Raw genomic sequence first — 9,773 nt, forward strand, 5'->3', positions numbered from 1 at the left:
GCTATCGCAATAAAAAACGCGCAAGACTTCCAGAGAAGACGAGCATGTCAACAGAAACTTTCTTAAAACTGGTTTTGTTTTATTTAGCTGCAACCCCACTGAGCAAACATTGGTCTAGAAGCCGTCTTCAAGACGTCTTGACAAGATAAGCAAGACGTCCTTAAAGCCATTTTCAACGTTTGCAAGACGTCTTAAAGACGTTTTGGCAAGATATTATATACTTCTTCAGGACTTCTTACCAAGATTTTGTCGGACGGCTTAAAACGTCCTATAGCCGTCTCTAAGACCGTCTAATGCACCACCAAATTTCGGATATTAGACGTTTTACAACACGTCCTGTAGACGTCTCAAAGACGGCTAGAAGACGTCTTGCAAGACATCTTGGGAACGTTTTGAAAACGGCTACAAAACGTTCTACTAGACGTATTGAGGAAGTCTTAAACCGTTTTTAAATGCTTTTAATATCTACTGGACAACTAAGGCATGGCCTTTTCTAGTCGCTCGTATTTAGCTAATTAAGCCCTAAATATTGTTTTACAGTATTTAAAGTATTTAGAAAAGATAGTGACAGTGAAAGTATACTTAGTTTAAAGTGCAGAGGACGTGAAATCTGAACACAACGTAGGTTATTTCAACACAGAATGTATTCCATAAGGTTACCAAGTCTTCACTTTGAGGAAAAGGAAAAGCGAAGAAACAAATAAGCAATAAACATGCTGACTGTTAATATACATATACTATATAAAGTACAACGGACTTGACCTCTCTAAACTGTAGTCCAACACCTAATCTGTTGTCAGCTAGGGGAAGCACTAGCACAAATATGACATTTTAAATTGTCTCCAGAAGCTAAAATTAGGTCATATTGCAATCCAGGTGGTCTGTCTCCTTCCGATGTCAACTATCCAACTATCCAATAACCGCCGTGGTTGCTCAGTGGCTATGGTGTTGGGCTGCTGAGCACGAGGTCGCGGGATCGAATCCCGGCCACGGCGGCCGCATTTCGATGGGGCCGAAGTGCGAAAACACCCGTGTACTTAGATTTAGGTGCACGTTAAAGAACCCCAGGTGGTCCAAATTTCCGGAGTCCCCCACTATGGCGTGCCTCATAATCATATCGTGGTTTTGGCACGTAAAACCCCATAGTTTAATTTTTTTCAACTATCCAACGAAATGTTGCCTAGCTTCAGTGATCTGGCTAGAAACAGCATACACTGCCCATTATGTCAAGGAAGACCCAATATCATTTTACTTACCTGGTCAACACTGATCTAGATTTGCAGATGGAATAATATCAAAGCCTCCTGCAACACAATTACAGAATATTTCCTTGCATGGATGTTTGGCATGCACAAGAATTTAGACACACAAAACACCCTTCTATTATAGCATTAATTATGAAGGAATTTAGTGTCTCTCTCTTATCTGCTACATAGAGAAATCAATGAGGACGTTCGTATTCCTCGCATTATTGAAAAAAGGTTGGCTTTACCGACAGCACCAATCCCTATGGCCCATTTCTTACAACCCACCAGAGCAACACAGAAATATTGGCAAAGCCACAAAAGCGATAAACACGTGTCAAAGCCACGTACGCTTAACATAAAGCATGATTGTTCACACAATTGAAGCACTAAAGTGGTCAAAGGTTTGAAAGAATTTTTAATAAATCAATAACACGCCTCTACATAAGCAAAATGTTTCGAATGCACCTCCTAGAGTTTTGCATTGTGGTTATAACAAATTGGACACTTCACGATTCAGGGAACTGGCTTAGACATTTTCACAGGCTGATGCACACGCAGAAAATTCAGCGTGCTTCAATGATGCTTGACCTCAGATTTCGCACCTGCAATTAGAAGGTAAGACAAAAGATTAACAAATATGTTACTGTGAAACTTCGTTATAACGAAACGGGATATAACAAATTATTGTATACAAAAAAATTACATTCCCGCTGAAATTTCCGAAGATGTCCATGTTTTTATAACCTGGTTTCAACGAAGTAAACTTTCCTCCCAATAGATACACAAAACTTCAGTTTTCCGAAAAAAAGAAATGCCCGACCCTTGCAGACTCACTTCTGCTTTCCGCAGAGTCAAGCACACATTCGTTGCCGATGTTTAAAACGTTTACGTATTTGCGTTGAATCCACCGTCGAACACTGGTACTTGTCACCACTACGCGTAGTTGCGCATAAGCAGACTAAATCGCCATCGCAATTCCTCTCACTGCGGCACCGCGCAGGCTAGTTAGTGCAGCTATAGGCGTGGCCTCAGAGATTGCGCCTGTGCAATTTCAGAGGCCACGCCTCCCTGTGTGTACCACGTGCTGCTCGCACACGACGAACATTGTTGGTGTCGCAGCGTGCAACCTATTCAACCGCGTCGCCGTTTCACCGGTTTCGCGACGCTAGAGACGACCCAAGTAAAAGAGGTAACGAAAGATCATCACATTGAAACAGAAGGCAGCTATCGTAAAGGCAATCGTGTGAGATGCTAAGAAGTGGTGTGTTAAGGACGCCGAAGTTTCTTTTACTGTTTTATTAGAAGTTCAGCGAGCACGTGGCCATGTAGTGGTTCTGCTGCCCGAAAAACCATCTGCTTCTATACAAGTTTAAATTTGTGCGCGTCATTGCGCATATCTTGCAGTGAAAGGCAGTAATGAATATAATGACGTAATTTTGGCTCCCCCTTCAACTTCGCTATAAAAAGATTTTGTTGCATATGACTGAAGAGTTCCCACTCATATATACCGCAGCCTTGTTTGCAAACAGTAACTGTTAGAAATCCGACCTGTTCTTCCGTATGCAGATGCAATTATGCCATCGCTGCGATTCGGCCTTGTCTTTGCCTCGGTAGCAAGCTCCCAAGATACTACCCTGAAATCCGGATTCTTGGCAATAACGACAGCCTTCTCCAAGAAGGCCAGTGCCATGGTTGGAGGCTGCCACGTCCTCCGCAACTACGTCGCAAGCGACATTTTTCGTTTTCAAATCATACACATGCTGCAAGCCCTTTTTAGAAATTGCATCTTTTGTTGATTTAAACGTAGTAGCAGTTTGCGCCGAAAAACAATTCATATATGCGCCGCGCGTCATAGGTTTTCAGAACACGTGACAAGGTCTCCTTTTGGGGACATGTTGAATGGCAGCGTTGACTGAAGGACGCGCGGCCAAGCGAGGTCACTGGTCAACTTGAACGATTGTCGACACAGCGAATGAAACACTTCCGGGGTAACCGCACTCAGAATGTTCGCAACGTAATTTGAGCCAGGCGCGCAGCGCGGATATTTTTTTCGGGGATGGGGGAGATAAGCACCGCGATCGTCCTGACTGCGGTGCTTCGTTTTTTTAAGTTCCCAGGCGTCGAAGAAGCGTTGAGACGCGAATGCCCATAATCACGTTCGAAGGATAAGCGCCTTTGTTAATAGGTGACGTGCCAGGCACAAAATGGAGCAGGGCGCAGGCCGTAAAAAAGAAAAAATTGGAGAGGGGGGGGGGGCGGAAGCCCGGTCACCCACCCCCATCTGATAGGCCACTGCCCTGAGCGTCCTGAACTAGAGCAAATTTGCCGGGATCGCTGTAATATTTTTGCTTTAATCCTGGCTACCAGATTTCTGACAATGACTTGCAAAGATTACGTCCGAGTGAGCATAACGGGAAATGTTCATTCGTTCGACGAAATATCGTTGAGGCCTGCCACATTACCGGTCACACGCGCCCTCGAGCTCGCACGACCCTTGCCTATGTCCCTTGAGTGAGCAAGGCCATCGCAATTGTTCTGAAACCCTATGAAGTTAATGTCCCACGTTTAGGCCCACTAGTTGCAGCATGAACAGGCAGATGTGAAGATTCAGAAGATATGTTCCAAGCATTTTATACAGAAGAGCCTGCGCGAATCGCGACTATCTTTACATCAGCGAAAGCAGTCATTCTGAAAGCGCTTGAAGCATGAAATCTATGTAAAAGATATCAATTAGAAATTAATCAGAAGTGAAGAAACAATGTCGTTTCCATTGAACTTGTGGAGCACGTGGCAGGCTGAATATGTCACCGACGAGATAAGGCTTCTATCAAGGAAACTGGATTTGAAGGGAGTTTCTGGAATCCCTTGCTATCCAGACTACAAAAAACTACAGAAAAAAACGCTGTATCGCAACGATGGCAATATCCCGCCTGCACACGCAGAATGCCGTCGTTTCGAGCCGTTCGTGTTGTGAACAAGGCTTCCATGCGTCCAATTCGTATTACCACTTTTTGATCGGCGTCCAGTTTTTTTCTTCTTGTAACATGAACTCCAGAACCAAGAGCAAGCATAAGCCAGATGCAGCACTGAATTTTAATTTAATATCCTAGCTGTTGCAAGGTATGGAAGTCAATGTGAGCAGAAAAACTGAAGACGGCAAAATTCTGTGTTTAATCATTCTTGTGGTTTAAATTAGGACAGATATATTAAGATTTGTCAAGAACCAAGTGAAGCAGTATAAAAAAATTCGGTCCAAACTATTAGTTAATGAGGACACAAAAATACCTATGCCGCACATACAGGTCACACATAGAATTTATTTATTTAAAGGCGCAAACGATAGGACATTACATCCGTGTGTTATTCTGAAGGCCAACATCTTGTTCTGTCATTACTAAGGCCGCAATGACGTATTCACCTTCTGTCATCCTCGCCTCAGTGGTAAGCTGAACCTACTCAGCGGTTGGTTCAGCTTACCGGTAACAGCATACTCAATTAAAATGGCAATTACTTGACAAGCGCCATGGGCTAGTCATATCACTGCCTCAAACCATTACGTTATTAAGCACCTGGAATAGCATGTCATGCGAATAGCCAGGCTAACATCTCCAGCATCTCATTAAAGAATGTTTCTTTCTTCTATGGGACACAGAAAACAGCTTAATAGCGTCATGGTTTAAAGCATGTGATATGACTGGACCATTGCGCTTGCCCAAGTGCTATCTGCCACATGCAATGTCTTTTTTAATTTGGTTCAATCTTAAAAAAAAAACCTTGTAGAATGAGAACATACAGTATGTTCTCATTCTACATGGTCCCTTTTTTTAGCTGAACTACATTTTAAGAACATGTGGCAGACAGCACAATTGTGCTGTCCAAATTGTTCTAAATTACTCGATGAGGTGGCCTATTACTTCTACGAAAAATCAAAACGTTTATTTGAACAATTGACAGTTACACTAATTAACTTTTTATTAATTACCTCACTGCACATATTTTATTTGTAGCTAGTGATTATGCCAAGCATATCGACTTGGAACAAATTCTGAGGATGGCAACGGTTTCGAAATATGCGGTATCAAACTTGCATAAAAATGCACAGTTTTTAAACTTAATTTTTAAGAAAACATTGTTTCATACATTGAAGCACACACTAACTGGAACGCCAATGCATTTCGGTGGACACATTCAAAATTATTATATCGAAACTAGCATAGTCCTCAAATCTCGGTCTAAGTCGATATGCATTGCATACCCACTAGCTACAATTCGAAGATTCAAATATGTGCTGCAAAGTAGTTTGTTTATTAGCGCAAGTAAATTATTCGGAAAGCATATCGGTTTCTCGTAGCGTAATGGCCGCCTTATCGAGTAATTTTGATCAAGGTTTATAATTGTGCTATCTGCCACAGGCAATTTTTAAAAAATTGGTGCAGCTAAAAAAAAGCACCAGGAACACCAGGCACATAAAAAGACGTCTCCAAGTCATGCATATATGTACGTCCTCAAGTCGTACAAATAAAGACGTCTTCAAGACATCTTTATTTCGTCTGCATATAAAGACGTCTTCAAGACGTATGTGTAAGGACTTCATCAAGACGTGTATATAAAGATGCATTCAGGACGTATATATAAAGACGTCTTCAAGACGTATTTGTGAGGATGTCTTCGAGACACTCATATAAGGACGTCTTCAAAGTCGTACGCACAAAGACGTCTTCAAGACGTATGTGTGGGGCCTTCTTCAGGACGTATGTGCAAGGACATCTTCAGGACGTATACGTAGAGACGTCCTCAAGTCGTGCATATGAAGACGTCTTGAAGACGTACAAATAAAGACGTCTTCAGGACGCATATATAAAGACGTCTTCAAGAGGTACATGTAAAGGCGTCTTCAAGACATACATACAAGGACGTCTTCAGGACGTATACATAAGGACGTCTTCAAGACGTATTTGTAAAGATGTCTTCGAGACGTGCATATAAGGACGTCTTCAAGTCGTACACACAAAGACGTTTTCAAGGCTACAGCATCACGCTGCTGAGCGTGATGCTATTATAGTGCGACTGCTATTTTGCTATTTTGGCTGGTACAAAACGTTTTGGCTTGGGTTCAGAGGGAACGTTGCCTCTTTCGCGCTGCAACAGCATACCCTGCAATATGCAGGAAGGAAACGCACTTCCGCGCTTCTTGAAATGAGATGTCCTCTTTCACTTTCAATGAAATACCTTTTTCCTTCTTCCACGTAGGGCATGATCGGGAATATGTGGCATGCTCACCGTCGCAGTTCGCGCAGTGGAGCGTGCCAGCGCAGTTGTTGGAAGCGTGTTCTTGTTGGGCACATTTTGCGCAAGTGAGCCGGCCGCGGCAGCTTTGCGAGCCATGGCAAAATCTCTGACACTTGAAACATCTGCGTGAATTCGGAATGTAGGGTCTTACTCATGTCTTTGTGTAACCAGTTTCGAGAGAGTCTGGCAGTACACTCATCGCAAAGGTGAGAATGAGATGTTTTGTACGAATTTCTTTGTTGTCACGTTCTATCATTATTCTTTGTACATTGATGACATCCTGTACCTTCCATCCTTCAACTAGTTCTTCTTCGCTCAGATTCATGAGATCATCATCGGATACCACACCTCTGGATGTGTTCATTGAGCGTTGGGGGGGGGGGTCACCGTGATTTCAACATCACCAAAAGCAAGGAGATTTGAAATCTTTTCATGCTGTAATTTGTCGCGAACTTCAAGAAGTAGGTCGCCGCTAGCCATTTTAGTGATTTTGTATCCGGGACCCAGCACGTCTGTGAGAACTTTTGCAACGGTGAAAGGTGAAAGTGTTCTGACCTTTTCGGCGCATTTGCTATGTATAACATAGGAGCACGGGAAGGATTCCTTGCATTGGACAAAAAATTTAGTACTTCGGTGCGCCCTCTTTTCGAACGAGAGCGATCAGGCAGTTGGGGAAAGGTACTTAAAGCCATAAATACTTTTTGTTTTAGGCAGCTACGCCAGCCGCCCACCACCGAGCCCAACCAGTGGCCGCCACGGGACCGGAAGGAGACGCAGACGCCAGCTGCACGTATATAATATAATAATAACGTTTATTTCTCTCTCTTTCCACAGAATACAGAGTGAGAGCGGACGTAAGGGTAAAAGCCGCATGCAGCGGCTTTTGAGAACCCCATTACGACCAACGCGACAGTATGGCGAGTAAACAGCTATGAGAAATGCAGAGAAATACTGAAAATATCGGAATATATTCTGAATTTGAGAACGTACAAGGGCAAAAAATTGTACAGTAGGGATCAGTAAGGAAATATACGTACAATATTGAGAACAGCCTTAGTGCGTTTGTTAACATTGTGTGATTTAACAATAACGCAACATGCAGAAAAACTAAATGAAACACCATCCATTAGTGCAGGAGCGGCAAAACACTAATTAACTTATTTTTGGATATTTCTTCCAGTGAGATGTTATTCCATTCAAGTGTGTTAAGGAAACAGGGAAGTTTATTGGTGCTTGATTGAAATCGGTACACAGGCCGACAAAACGGTGAGACCAAGCGCTGCAACTCCGCACATTGTACATGGGCACATGTCTTTGAACGTTGAATAGCGTCAACACATCTGCGTTGTTTGTTCTAATAGCATTCTTGTACATAATAATTTACCTGAAGGCATAAAGACTAGGAACTTGAATGATGTTAAACTCCGAATAATAGTTTTCTGTGTAGGCATACCATGGTATGTTAGCAACCAACCTTATCGCACGTTTCTGAGTAACAATATTCTTGGATAAATTATACTTCGTACTTGTTCCCCAGACAATGCGGCAATAGTTAAGTATTGGAACTAAGAATGCGTTGTAGATTAACAGTTTATTCTTGTTGATAGCACATACTGTTGACGACTTAGCACCCCATTCATCTTGTTCATTTTTGATCGTGTGTTATTAATTTGCGCATCCCAATTAAGCGATTCCGAGAAGGTTAATCCGAGACATTTGACAAAACTCATTACCTGTAGAGGATGTCATTTTCTCTTCTACCCGCAATGAGCACTGTAATGTCATCAGCGTAGGCAGTAAGGTTCACCGGTAGCATAGTGTAAAATATATCATTTAAGTAAACTAAAAACAACAAAGGGCCTAAGATGCGGCCTTGCGGCACGCCCGATTTATGTATTGGCCATCAGACAGAGCATCATTGTGTGCTACAATTTGTTTACGATGTTGAAGGTATGACCGTATCAATGAATTAGGAATCCCCCTTATAGCGTAGTGGCTTAGTTTATTTACTAACAAGTCATGATTGATTAAATCGAAGGCTTTGGAAAAGTCAATATAAATTCCGAGGACAAGGAGCTTGTCTTGAAATGCATTTATGATGGGTTCCTTTTGCTTGAACAGTGCCAACTCTGTGGATTTCTTGGTCTGAATCCGAACTGATCATTCGAGAAACAGAATGCTTATCTAAGAAATTAGTTATTCTCGTGGGAATAATTTTCTCTATACCTTTAGAAATTACCCGTAGAATAGAAATTGGCCTATAATTTGACAATTCAGAGGTATCGCCTCTTTTGTGTATCACAATAAATTTCGCAATCGGCATCTGCTTAGGAAATACTCCACTACTGAGACAAAGGTTGAATATTGTAACGTCCTGGTCAAACGAAGAAGAGGAAGTTAAGAGAGAGACGAAGAAGCAGATGACCGAATGGAAACAGTAAACAGTTGATCAGTCTCGGATCCTTTATTTTACATTTGGCGCAGCCCGACAGGATGTGGATAGAAGTACGAGTTGGTACTACTACAGCGGGACAACCGTACGTCACGTCATACCAAGCCGAATATGAAGAACAAGTCGAAGTCGAAGAGACCGCGACATCACCGAGCCTGCTCCAGTTCATCGCAAGTAAGGCTAAAGTCACCGGGGCGGATCTCGTCACCCGAGGTATGTGGAAGATCAATATCAAAATGTCCGACTATGAAAAGCACTTCAGGCAGTTAGCAAGTAGAAAGCCGTTTCGAAATGACAATAGTCAGGACATTGGTATGCTTATGGAGCGGATGCTTAAAGTACAGGCGCCTCAAATTGAGCAACATGGACAATTGCTTGCTATGCGAACAGAGACTCTGCGGGCTAACAATGGTCCCAAGCTGAATTAGTGAAGCCGGACATTTTCGATGGGACGACCGCGTCGGCAACCACTTGGTTGAAGTTCTTTGAATATGCTTGTGATATGAACTGCTGGGTGACGTCACAGGATAAAGTGCAAAGTATGAGGCTATTTCTTGTACTCAATGCCAAGAAATGGTATGACCTCCTGCATAACAGACCATCTGGACGACGCCTGGGATCACTGGAGAGCCAGTTTTATCTGGGCTTTTGATCAGAACTGGTCGACCGATGGGACAAAGCTATATTTTTCAAGCAACGCTCAAGTTCACTAATTGACTATTTCTACGAGAAGAGACGGCTGTTATTGTTGATTCTACTTTGCCTGAGTCGTTTGTTGTACCATT

This window comes from Dermacentor silvarum, chromosome 3 (genome assembly GCF_013339745.2).
Source record: "Dermacentor silvarum isolate Dsil-2018 chromosome 3, BIME_Dsil_1.4, whole genome shotgun sequence".
Lineage (NCBI taxonomy): Eukaryota > Metazoa > Arthropoda > Arachnida > Ixodida > Ixodidae > Dermacentor > Dermacentor silvarum.